Source organism: Bos indicus x Bos taurus, unplaced genomic scaffold, assembly GCF_003369695.1.
Source record: "Bos indicus x Bos taurus breed Angus x Brahman F1 hybrid unplaced genomic scaffold, Bos_hybrid_MaternalHap_v2.0 tig00003530_arrow_arrow_obj, whole genome shotgun sequence".
NCBI lineage: Eukaryota > Metazoa > Chordata > Mammalia > Artiodactyla > Bovidae > Bos > Bos indicus x Bos taurus.
The window spans coordinates 1-12,780 of NW_020867697.1; the positions used below are offsets into that span (position 1 = coordinate 1).

The window sequence follows — 12,780 nt, forward strand, 5'->3', positions numbered from 1 at the left end:
TGGCCCCGGCCTCTCCCAGGCGCTCTGGTTCTGGCTGAGGAGCTTGCGCAGGCAGCTGTCTCCCTTGGCGTGGGTGCGTGCGAGTGTCTGTGTGGTCTGTCTGTGTGCCGCCTGTGGCTCGTCTGCTCTCTCAGGAAGGTCGAGGGCTTGGCGGGGGGGCAAAGGGGTGGCCTCGGTAGTGCGAAGGGGAGGGGCTGAGGCGCTCCGCTCGACCGCGCCTTCCTGGCTTCTGGTGGGTTTGGGCACCGGACAGGTGCCGCGCAAGTTGGGCGCTCAAGTTTCGCTGCACCTAGGCCCGCAGGAGGTTCAGAGGCCCCTGGGCCGCGGGGGTTGGGAGGCGGCGGGCGCCGAAGACCGACCCCTCCGGGGCGCGCGGGGCCGAGCAGCGCATGGGATCGGGGGGAGGCCCCGCTAGGGAGATCGGCGGCCGGAGTCTGGAGTGGCCGCGGTGGGAGAGCACACGAGACCTCCCACCCCTCAGCCAGCCCCCAGGCCCCGCGCGCACGCACGCACGCACGCCCCTCCCGGTCAATGGGGGGTCCTGGAAGCCCCTCGGGCCCCCGGGCCCGGCCAGGCGCTTGCTGCTCTGGTGTTGGCGGTGTTCGGGGGCGGGCCGGCGTCAGCAGGCTGGAGTCCGGTCGCGGGTCGTGCGGCTCAAGTACAGCACGCCCCGCGACGAGAGGTGCGGCCCGTTGGCCCGACCTGCAGGGCAGAGCGAAAGGGAGGCGAAGCGCAAGGCTCTTAGGGCGCCCCGAGCCAACCGCCACCGTCTCAGGCCCTATCAGCCTGAAGGCGCCCGATCTCGTCTGATCTCGGAAGCTAAGCAGGGTCGGGCCTGGTTAGGATCTTGGATGGGAGACCACCTGGGAATCCCGGGTGCTCGAGGCTTTTTGCCTACCAGAAGAGGTCCTTTAGCCCCCGCCGCGCGTCCCGATTCTTGGATCCCCCCCGCAGCCCCAGCCCCTCCCGGGCCGCGGGGAGCGGCTGGCCGGGGCCCCGACTCCGCTGCAGACCTGGGTTGCCTCCGCGCGGCCCGCGAGCCCCTCCGCATTCGCATTCGGCTTCCAGGACACCCGACGACCGGCAGTCCCGTCTCCATCTGGGGCTCCTTTGGCTTGCCTCAGGCAATCCCGGGGCTTGCACGGACTCCAGCCAGAGCCCCAGCCCCCGCCCCACCCCCTGCCTCGCAGGCCATCGCGCATGCGCAAGTGCGCACGCACGCACAGATAGATGTGCCCAAACGGGGCATCTATCTTGTTCACTTATACCGTGGGTGTATCTATGCCTGGGAGTCGGACTGCTGAACCATAGGCTACTTCCACTTTTAGTTCCTTCGGGAACCTCCATAATCTTTTCCATACCGGCTCTACCCACGCCCATTCCTACTCACCGTGGAGGAGAGTTCCCTTTGCTCCACATCTTCTCCAGCACTGGTTATTGACAGACATTGCAGTGAGGCCCAATCGGACTCATGTGAAGTGGTCCCTCCTTGGAGTTTGGAGTTGAGCCTCTCCAATCATTAGTGATGTGGAGCAAGATGACCTTTTGGAAATGCAGATGCAATGCTGTCACCTCCCTGCTCCAACGGCTCTCGTATTTTCCCAGCATATTGACGATACGACCACTTCCCTTCAGGCTTGCTCCTCACGTTCTTCTCTGATGTCTTTTGCCTGGAATGCCCTCTGCACTCTTTGGCTTCCATCCCATAGGGCATTTTTCGTTTCTTGAATGTCCTAAGTTTCCCTGGTCACATAGCCTTCCAAGATGCTATTTTCCCTGCCTGAAATTCTTCCTGCATCTCAACCCTGGTTTACCTAGGTTCAACCTATGGACCTCAACGAAATGGTGCCTCTGGAAAGCCTTCCCTGACACCCAGGTTTTGTGGTGAGGGAAGAGGCCCCTCTATAGGTTCTCAAAGGATCTGCCTGTCATGTATCATTAGAGTCGTCTCAGTGAAAGCAGGAACTCTGTGTCTTCTTCTCTCCGCCTTCTATTCCCTGAAACTTATTACATGCCTCCTAGCTCATCGTAGGTGCTCAGTATTTACTTAGTGTGTGAAAGACAGAAAAGCTCTTGGAAGCCTCAAGGGGTCACTTGGCTCGGCACTTTTGATCTCTGTGTATATTTGGCGAGTCAATTCTTTCCTTTCCTGGGTTGATGTGTACACTATATTCGAGGCACAATCTAAGGCATGAAGACATATCCATGCATAGAGGTTCTTGCTTTCAAGGAACTCGTACAGCAGATTTCTACAAGTTAGGGCTTTTCAAATGCTCTAGAAGCATGTGAACGTTCAGTATGCTCCATTTTCATTTCAAAGAAAGATCGTTTGACTTCCATAGCAAAGGTGGAGACCTTCCAACGTTGAGTCCAAGACTTATACCTTGACCATTTCAGGCAAGTCTTGTGATTCCTTCTGGAGGTGTGTGGCTCTTGCAGAAATGTGAAGATCTTCCATCGTCCTCAGACTTTGGTGTCATTTGCAATCATCCAGAAAGCTTCCAGGTCCAGGTTCCAGACCACCACCACACACAGTCAGTAGCCAACGGAGTGGATTCCAGGAATACGCATTGTTCACCGGCATTACCGTTGATATTGTTGCTGCACACTCAATGCAGTGGGCAGGGCCTGGATTGTCCACTGGGTCTCATGTGGAATGGAAAGAAGGGCTCCCCACCCCCCACAGACCCCCCACCCCCACTGTTGACAGCCTTGTGACGAGAAACGGTCCCCGAAACAAGAATCAGACAAAGCAGAGAAGCCCAGATGATAGTCCTTGAGATGAAGGAACTAAGCAGCTGGTTGAGATGGCACCAAGGGGAAAGGTTGCTCTTTTTGTCTGCCCCTCTACTCCTTTCTTCCTGGACACCTTAGGGCTTCGTCATGGAGATTTGAAAGAAAGTGCACAAAAGTCATATGTGTTGTATCAAGATTTTGAATTTAACCATCTCTCAAAAAGGAAGAGAGCTTCACCTGCACATGTTTCTTTCAAAAACGTCCATTGCTTTTCAATTCTAGGGTTTCTCTCTTGCCTTGTTCACTTAGCCTTAATAGTAAAAATCAACGAAAACTACATAAAGATTCACAGATACCAAAAAGGACAGCTTCTGTTTCTGAAATCATCTTTCCATTTAGTAGAACACGAGCTCTATTCTTTGTATTTTGCCTAGGGAATTAGCAATGTCCTGGTTCAGATGGCAAGGTATCCCCACCCAGGAGATTGGGGTTCGATCCCTGGGTCCGGAAGATGCCTCCCGTAGAAGGAAATGGCAACCCACTCCAGTATCCTCGCCTGGGAAATGCCACGGACAGAGGAGCCTGATGGGCCGCAGTCCATGGGTCGTATCAAAGTTGGGCTCAATCCAGCAACTACGAACAGAAGTAATTCCAAAGACCACACTCAAGTGTGTGTGTGTGTGTGTGTGTGTGTGTGTCTGTATCTCCTCTTGCCGTCTTGGAGTCTGTCTCGGAATCTTCATGTATTTCTGCCTCTGTATCTCCTGACAGCCAGCCGCCGGCGCGTTCGTCTGGCCCCGGCCTCTCCCAGGCGCTCTGGTTCTGGCTGAGGAGCTTGCGCAGGCCAGCTGTCTCCCTTGGCGTGGGTGCGTGCGAGTGTCTGTGTGTCTGTCTGTGTGCCTGCCTGTGGCTCGTCTGCTCTCTCAGGAAGGTCGAGGGCTTGGCGTGGGGGCAAAGGGGGGGCCTCGGTAGTGCGAAGGGGAGGGGCTGAGGCGCTCCGCTCGACCGCGCCTTCCTGGCTTCTGGTGGGTTTGGGCACCGGACAGGTGCCGCGCAAGTTGGGCGCTCAAGTTTCGCTGCACCTAGGCCCGCAGGAGGTTCAGAGGCCCCTGGGCCGCGGGGGTTGGGAGGCGGCGGGCGCCGAAGACCGACACCTCCGGGGCCGCGCGGGCCTGAGCAGCGCATGGGATCGGGGGGAGGCCCCGCTCAGCGAGCGCGGCCGGGTCTGGAGTGGCCGCGGGTGGGAGGGCACCGAGACCTCCACACCCCTCAGCCCAGCCCCCAGGCCCCGCGCGCACGCACGCACGCACGCCCTCCCGGTCAATGGGGGGTCCTGGAAGCCCCTCGGGCCCCCGGGCCCGGCCAGGCGCTTGCTGCTCTGGTGTTGGCGGTGTTCGGGGGGGCGGGCCGGCGTCAGCAGGCTGGAGTCCGGTCGCGGGTCGTGCGGCTCAAGTACAGCACGCCCCGCGACGAGAGGTGTGGCCCGTTGGCCCGACCTGCAGGGCAGAGCGAAAGGGAGGCGAAGCGCAAGGCTCTTAGGGCGCCCCGAGCCAACCGCCACCGTCTCAGGCCCTATCAGCCTGAAGGCGCCCGATCTCGTCTGATCTCGGAAGCTAAGCAGGGTCGGGCCTGGTTAGGATCTTGGATGGGAGACCACCTGGGAATCCCGGGTGCTCGAGGCTTTTTGCCTACCAGAAGAGGTCCTTTAGCCCCCGCCGCGCGTCCCGATTCTTGGATCCCCCCCGCAGCCCCAGCCCCTCCCGGGCCGCGGGGAGCGGCTGGCCGGGGCCCCGACTCCCGCTGCAGACCTGGGTTGCCTCCACGCGGCCCGCGAGCCCCTCCGCATTCGCATTCGGCTTCCAGGACACCCGACGACCGGCAGTCCCGTCTCCATCTGGGGCTCCTTTGGCTTGCCTCAGGCAATCCCGGGGCTTGCACCGACTCAAGCCAGATCCCCAGCACCCCCCCCCACCCCCTGCCTCGCAGGCATCGCGCATGCGCATGTGCGCGCGCACGCACAGATAGATGTGCCCAAACGGGGCATCTATCTTGTTCAATTATACTGTGGGTGGATCTATGCCTGGGAGTCGGACTGCTGAACCATAATCTACTTCCACTTTTAGTTCCTTCGGGAACCTCCATAATCTTTTCCATACCGGCTCTACCCACGCCCATTCCTACTCACCGTGGAGGAGAGTTCCCTTTGCTCCACATCTTCTCCAGCTTTGGTTATTGACAGACATCGCAGTGAGGCCCAATCGGACTCATGTGAAGTGGTCCCTCCTTGGAGTTTGGAGTTGAGCCTCTCCAATCATTAGTGATGTGGAGCAAGATGACCTTTTGGAAATGCAGATGCAATGCTGTCACCTCCCTGCTCCAACGGCTCTCGTATTTTCCCAGCATATTGAAGATACGACCACTTCCCTTCAGGCTTGCTCCTCACGTTCTTCTCTGATGTCTTTTGCCTGGAATGCCCTCTGCACTCTTTGGCTTCCATCCCATAGGGCATTTTTCGTTTCTTGAATGTCCTAAGTTTCCCTGGTCACATAGCCTTCCAAGATGCTATTTTCCCTGCCTGAAATTCTTCCTGCATCTCAACCCTGGTTTACCTAGGTTCAACCTATGGACCTCAACGAAATGGTGCCTCTGGAAAGCCTTCCCTGACACCCAGGTTTTGTGGTGAGGGAAGAGGCCCCTCTATAGGTTCTCAAAGGATCTGCCTGTCATGTATCATTAGAGTCGTCTCAGTGAAAGCAGGAACTCTGTGTCTTCTTCTCTCCGCCTTCTATTCCCTGAAACTTATTACATGCCTCCTAGCTCATCGTAGGTGCTCAGTATTTACTTAGTGTGTGAAAGACAGAAAAGCTCTTGGAAGCCTCAAGGGGTCACTTGGCTCGGCACTTTTGATCTCTGTGTATATTTGGCGAGTCAATTCTTTCCTTTCCTGGGTTGATGTGTACACTATATTCGAGGCACAATCTAAGGCATGAAGACATATCCATGCATAGAGGTTCTTGCTTTCAAGGAACTCGTACAGCAGATTTCTACAAGTTAGGGCTTTTCAAATGCTCTAGAAGCATGTGAACGTTCAGTATGCTCCATTTTCATTTCAAAGAAAGATCGTTTGACTTCCATAGCAAAGGTGGAGACCTTCCAACGTTGAGTCCAAGACTTATACCTTGACCATTTCAGGCAAGTCTTGTGGTTCCTTCTGGAGGTGTGTGGCTCTTGCAGAAATGTGAAGATCTTCTGTTGGGGGCCAGAGTGAGGTACTCCGCCCATGGCAAAGGTCATGAGGAAGGAGGCTCGACATACGCAAAGGCGGGATCGAGCCTCAGGAGTCCCCCTGGAAATCCTCGAGCATCTACCCCCATAACCAGAGCCTGCCTACTTTACTACTTTGTGCTCACCTACACCTCTGACTTTACGGGGGGCTGTCCCCCACCACCTCTTTTGGAGAAGGAGTTAACTTAGAGCTCCAGTTTATAATAATTCCTGGGCGTGATAAGAGTGTTTTAACCTACAAACTCCTCTGAAGGTTCTCTGGCCTGCCTGACAGGCTTGTCCGGCCACATGTGATCGCTCACAGCCTCCCAACCGTGAGAGGCACAAGATGCTTTAAACCTTCTAAAAACAGGTTCCTTAGAAAAGTTAGAAAACTATTAGTATAAGTATAATGGGCTAATTAGAAATTGTGTTGGTGAAGGGTTTTTCATTTGTTGAGCCAATGTTTGTTGCTAAGTCTCCATATCCCCTGCCCTTACACACATTAATGAATATATAGAATTAACCTTTGATATTAATCACGTTAGACCTTAGGCTAAGTAAATTCTTTCCTTAACTAAAACCCACTACACCCTCACCCTGTAGGAATGTAACTTTATTTGGGTGGCGTCTGTTTTGAGAATAATCAGCCCTGGAGAAATAAGTGTCCTGATTGACTGACCGCTGTCACAAGGAGAGGGTCGTAAATTGTCAGCAGGGCCCCCTGGCCAGAAGATGATGTAACACCCCTAAGACCTCTGTATACATTTGTGTGAAGCACCTGACTTTAATGAAAGTCAGGACTGCTGTCCCCATGTGACTTTTGCATAACATCTCAGTGTATAAAAGTAGACCATGGAAAATAAAGAATTGGGATCAGTTTCTCAAAATACTGGTCTCCCCATGTCGCTCTCTCTCTCACTCTGGTTGAGTCTCCATCTGGAGCGCGGAACCCACCATGCTTACTAATTATGCCTGGGCTTCTAAGATCCGACCGGGGAGGCCTCAGTGTCTCCTCTCCTTCGGGAGAACGGAAGGACGCCTGCGGCCTACGTAAGTGGTGCAAACTTCTTGTCTTGAAGTTTTATTGGTCTCCCGCGTAAACCAAGCCACTCAGCCTCTTTTCTCCACTGAATTTTCCTACTGAGCTATCCTCATCCTATTACTCTTTATATCTTTGATAAAATATTTAAATAAATAAATAGGTCGCCGACACCGTCCCCGCTTCGAATACCCTGGATCAGCCGGGGCAGGACCCCGGCAATCTTCCATCGTCCTCAGACTTTGGTGTCATTTGCAATCATCCAGAAAGCTTCCAGGTCTAGGTTCCAGACCACCACCACACACAGTCAGTAGTCAACGGAGTGGATTCCAGGAATACGCATTGTTCACCGGCATTACCGTTGATATTGTTGCTGCACACTCAATGCAGTGGGCAGGGCCTGGATTGTCCACTGGGTCTCATGTGGAATGGAAAGAAGGGCTCCCCACCCCCCACAGACCCCCCACCCCCACTGTTGACAGCCTTGTGACGAGAAACGGTCCCCGAAACAAGAATCAGACAAAGCAGAGAAGCCCAGATGATAGTCCTTGAGATGAAGGAACTAAGCAGCTGGTTGAGATGGCACCAAGGGGAAAGGTTGCTCTTTTTGTCTGCCCCTCTACTCCTTTCTTCCTGGACACCTTAGGGCTTCGTCATGGAGATTTGAAAGAAAGTGCACAAAAGTCATATGTGTTGTATCAAGATTTTGAATTTAACCATCTCTCAAAAAGGAAGAGAGCTTCACCTGCACATGTTTCTTTCAAAAACGTCCATTGCTTTTCAATTCTAGGGTTTCTCTCTTGCCTTGTTCACTTAGCCTTAATAGTAAAAATCAACGAAAACTACATAAAGATTCACAGATACCAAAAAGGACAGCTTCTGTTTCTGAAATCATCTTTCCATTTAGTAGAACACGAGCTCTATTCTTTGTATTTTGCCTAGGGAATTAGCAATGTCCTGGTTCAGATGGCAAGGTATCCCCACCCAGGAGATTGGGGTTCGATCCCTGGGTCCGGAAGATGCCTCCCGTAGAAGGAAATGGCAACCCACTCCAGTATCCTCGCCTGGGAAATGCCACGGACAGAGGAGCCTGATGGGCCGCAGTCCATGGGTCGTATCAAAGTTGGGCTCAATCCAGCAACTACGAACAGAAGTAATTCCAAAGACCACACTCAAGTGTGTGTGTGTGTGTGTGTGTGTGTGTGTGTCTGTATCTCCTCTTGCCGTCTTGGAGTCTGTCTCGGAATCTTCATGTATTTCTGCCTCTGTATCTCCTGACAGCCAGCCGCCGGCGCGTTCGTCTGGCCCCGGCCTCTCCCAGGCGCTCTGGTTCTGGCTGAGGAGCTTGCGCAGGCCAGCTGTCTCCCTTGGCGTGGGTGCGTGCGAGTGTCTGTGTGTCTGTCTGTGTGCCTGCCTGTGGCTCGTCTGCTCTCTCAGGAAGGTCGAGGGCTTGGCGTGGGGGCAAAGGGGGGGCCTCGGTAGTGCGAAGGGGAGGGGCTGAGGCGCTCCGCTCGACCGCGCCTTCCTGGCTTCTGGTGGGTTTGGGCACCGGACAGGTGCCGCGCAAGTTGGGCGCTCAAGTTTCGCTGCACCTAGGCCCGCAGGAGGTTCAGAGGCCCCTGGGCCGCGGGGGTTGGGAGGCGGCGGGCGCCGAAGACCGACACCTCCGGGGCCGCGCGGGCCTGAGCAGCGCATGGGATCGGGGGGAGGCCCCGCTCAGCGAGCGCGGCCGGGTCTGGAGTGGCCGCGGGTGGGAGGGCACCGAGACCTCCACACCCCTCAGCCCAGCCCCCAGGCCCCGCGCGCACGCACGCACGCACGCCCTCCCAGTCAATGGGGGGTCCTGGAAGCCCCTCGGGCCCCCGGGCCCGGCCAGGCGCTTGCTGCTCTGGTGTTGGCGGTGTTCGGGGGGGCGGGCCGGCGTCAGCAGGCTGGAGTCCGGTCGCGGATCGTGCGGCTCAAGTACAGCACGCCCCGCGACGAGAGGTGTGGCCCGTTGGCCCGACCTGCAGGGCAGAGCGAAAGGGAGGCGAAGCGCAAGGCTCTTAGGGCGCCCCGAGCCAACCGCCACCGTCTCAGGCCCTATCAGCCTGAAGGCGCCCGATCTCGTCTGATCTCGGAAGCTAAGCAGGGTCGGGCCTGGTTAGGATCTTGGATGGGAGACCACCTGGGAATCCCGGGTGCTCGAGGCTTTTTGCCTACCAGAAGAGGTCCTTTAGCCCCCGCCGCGCGTCCCGATTCTTGGATCCCCCCCGCAGCCCCAGCCCCTCCCGGGCCGCGGGGAGCGGGTGGCCGGGGCCCCGACTCGCGCTGCAGACCTGGGTTGCCTCCGCGCGGCCCGCGAGCCCCTCCGCATTCGCATTCGGCTTCCAGGACACCCGACGACCGGCAGTCCCGTCTCCATCTGGGGCTCCTTTGGCTTGCCTCAGGCAATCCCGGGGCTTGCACCGACTCAAGCCAGATCCCCAGCACCCCCCCCCACCCCCTGCCTCGCAGGCCATCGCGCATGCGCATGTGCGCGCGCACGCACAGATAGATGTGCCCAAACGGGGCATCTATCTTGTTCAATTATACTGTGGGTGGATCTATGCCTGGGAGTCGGACTGCTGAACCATAATCTACTTCCACTTTTAGTTCCTTCGGGAACCTCCATAATCTTTTCCATACCGGCTCTACCCACGCCCATTCCTACTCACCGTGGAGGAGAGTTCCCTTTGCTCCACATCTTCTCCAGCTTTGGTTATTGACAGACATCGCAGTGAGGCCCAATCGGACTCATGTGAAGTGGTCCCTCCTTGGAGTTTGGAGTTGAGCCTCTCCAATCATTAGTGATGTGGAGCAAGATGACCTTTTGGAAATGCAGATGCAATGCTGTCACCTCCCTGCTCCAACGGCTCTCGTATTTTCCCAGCATATTGAAGATACGACCACTTCCCTTCAGGCTTGCTCCTCACGTTCTTCTCTGATGTCTTTTGCCTGGAATGCCCTCTGCACTCTTTGGCTTCCATCCCATAGGGCATTTTTCGTTTCTTGAATGTCCTAAGTTTCCCTGGTCACATAGCCTTCCAAGATGCTATTTTCCCTGCCTGAAATTCTTCCTGCATCTCAACCCTGGTTTACCTAGGTTCAACCTATGGACCTCAACGAAATGGTGCCTCTGGAAAGCCTTCCCTGACACCCAGGTTTTGTGGTGAGGGAAGAGGCCCCTCTATAGGTTCTCAAAGGATCTGCCTGTCATGTATCATTAGAGTCGTCTCAGTGAAAGCAGGAACTCTGTGTCTTCTTCTCTCCGCCTTCTATTCCCTGAAACTTATTACATGCCTCCTAGCTCATCGTAGGTGCTCAGTATTTACTTAGTGTGTGAAAGACAGAAAAGCTCTTGGAAGCCTCAAGGGGTCACTTGGCTCGGCACTTTTGATCTCTGTGTATATTTGGCGAGTCAATTCTTTCCTTTCCTGGGTTGATGTGTACACTATATTCGAGGCACAATCTAAGGCATGAAGACATATCCATGCATAGAGGTTCTTGCTTTCAAGGAACTCGTACAGCAGATTTCTACAAGTTAGGGCTTTTCAAATGCTCTAGAAGCATGTGAACGTTCAGTATGCTCCATTTTCATTTCAAAGAAAGATCGTTTGACTTCCATAGCAAAGGTGGAGACCTTCCAACGTTGAGTCCAAGACTTATACCTTGACCATTTCAGGCAAGTCTTGTGGTTCCTTCTGGAGGTGTGTGGCTCTTGCAGAAATGTGAAGATCTTCTGTTGGGGGCCAGAGTGAGGTACTCCGCCCATGGCAAAGGTCATGAGGAAGGAGGCTCGACATACGCAAAGGCGGGATCGAGCCTCAGGAGTCCCCCTGGAAATCCTCGAGCATCTACCCCCATAACCAGAGCCTGCCTACTTTACTACTTTGTGCTCACCTACACCTCTGACTTTACGGGGGGCTGTCCCCCACCACCTCTTTTGGAGAAGGAGTTAACTTAGAGCTCCAGTTTATAATAATTCCTGGGCGTGATAAGAGTGTTTTAACCTACAAACTCCTCTGAAGGTTCTCTGGCCTGCCTGACAGGCTTGTCCGGCCACATGTGATCGCTCACAGCCTCCCAACCGTGAGAGGCACAAGATGCTTTAAACCTTCTAAAAACAGGTTCCTTAGAAAAGTTAGAAAACTATTAGTATAAGTATAATGGGCTAATTAGAAATTGTGTTGGTGAAGGGTTTTTCATTTGTTGAGCCAATGTTTGTTGCTAAGTCTCCATATCCCCTGCCCTTACACACATTAATGAATATATAGAATTAACCTTTGATATTAATCACGTTAGACCTTAGGCTAAGTAAATTCTTTCCTTAACTAAAACCCACTACACCCTCACCCTGTAGGAATGTAACTTTATTTGGGTGGCGTCTGTTTTGAGAATAATCAGCCCTGGAGAAATAAGTGTCCTGATTGACTGACCGCTGTCACAAGGAGAGGGTCGTAAATTGTCAGCAGGGCCCCCTGGCCAGAAGATGATGTAACACCCCTAAGACCTCTGTATACATTTGTGTGAAGCACCTGACTTTAATGAAAGTCAGGACTGCTGTCCCCATGTGACTTTTGCATAACATCTCAGTGTATAAAAGTAGACCATGGAAAATAAAGAATTGGGATCAGTTTCTCAAAATACTGGTCTCCCCATGTCGCTCTCTCTCTCACTCTGGTTGAGTCTCCATCTGGAGCGCGGAACCCACCATGCTTACTAATTATGCCTGGGCTTCTAAGATCCGACCGGGGAGGCCTCAGTGTCTCCTCTCCTTCGGGAGAACGGAAGGACGCCTGCGGCCTACGTAAGTGGTGCAAACTTCTTGTCTTGAAGTTTTATTGGTCTCCCGCGTAAACCAAGCCACTCAGCCTCTTTTCTCCACTGAATTTTCCTACTGAGCTATCCTCATCCTATTACTCTTTATATCTTTGATAAAATATTTAAATAAATAAATAGGTCGCCGACACCGTCCCCGCTTCGAATACCCTGGATCAGCCGGGGCAGGACCCCGGCAATCTTCCATCGTCCTCAGACTTTGGTGTCATTTGCAATCATCCAGAAAGCTTCCAGGTCTAGGTTCCAGACCACCACCACACACAGTCAGTAGTCAACGGAGTGGATTCCAGGAATACGCATTGTTCACCGGCATTACCGTTGATATTGTTGCTGCACACTCAATGCAGTGGGCAGGGCCTGGATTGTCCACTGGGTCTCATGTGGAATGGAAAGAAGGGCTCCCCACCCCCCACAGACCCCCCACCCCCACTGTTGACAGCCTTGTGACGAGAAACGGTCCCCGAAACAAGAATCAGACAAAGCAGAGAAGCCCAGATGATAGTCCTTGAGATGAAGGAACTAAGCAGCTGGTTGAGATGGCACCAAGGGGAAAGGTTGCTCTTTTTGTCTGCCCCTCTACTCCTTTCTTCCTGGACACCTTAGGGCTTCGTCATGGAGATTTGAAAGAAAGTGCACAAAAGTCATATGTGTTGTATCAAGATTTTGAATTTAACCATCTCTCAAAAAGGAAGAGAGCTTCACCTGCACATGTTTCTTTCAAAAACGTCCATTGCTTTTCAATTCTAGGGTTTCTCTCTTGCCTTGTTCACTTAGCCTTAATAGTAAAAATCAACGAAAACTACATAAAGATTCACAGATACCAAAAAGGACAGCTTCTGTTTCTGAAATCATCTTTCCATTTAGTAGAACACGAGCTC

The 12,780-nt window shown here is 53.9% G+C and overlaps 3 pseudogenes; all 3 read left to right on the forward strand.

Annotated features, from left to right (window-relative positions):
* The first annotated feature begins 768 nt into the window (after positions 1 to 768).
* Positions 769 to 888, forward strand: LOC113889117 (annotated as a pseudogene).
* Positions 889 to 4,298: 3,410 nt separating this feature from the next.
* LOC113889123 lies at positions 4,299 to 4,418 on the forward strand (annotated as a pseudogene).
* A 4,696-nt stretch (positions 4,419 to 9,114) lies between these two features.
* On the forward strand, positions 9,115 to 9,234 carry LOC113889124 (annotated as a pseudogene).
* Positions 9,235 to 12,780: the final 3,546 nt, after the last annotated feature.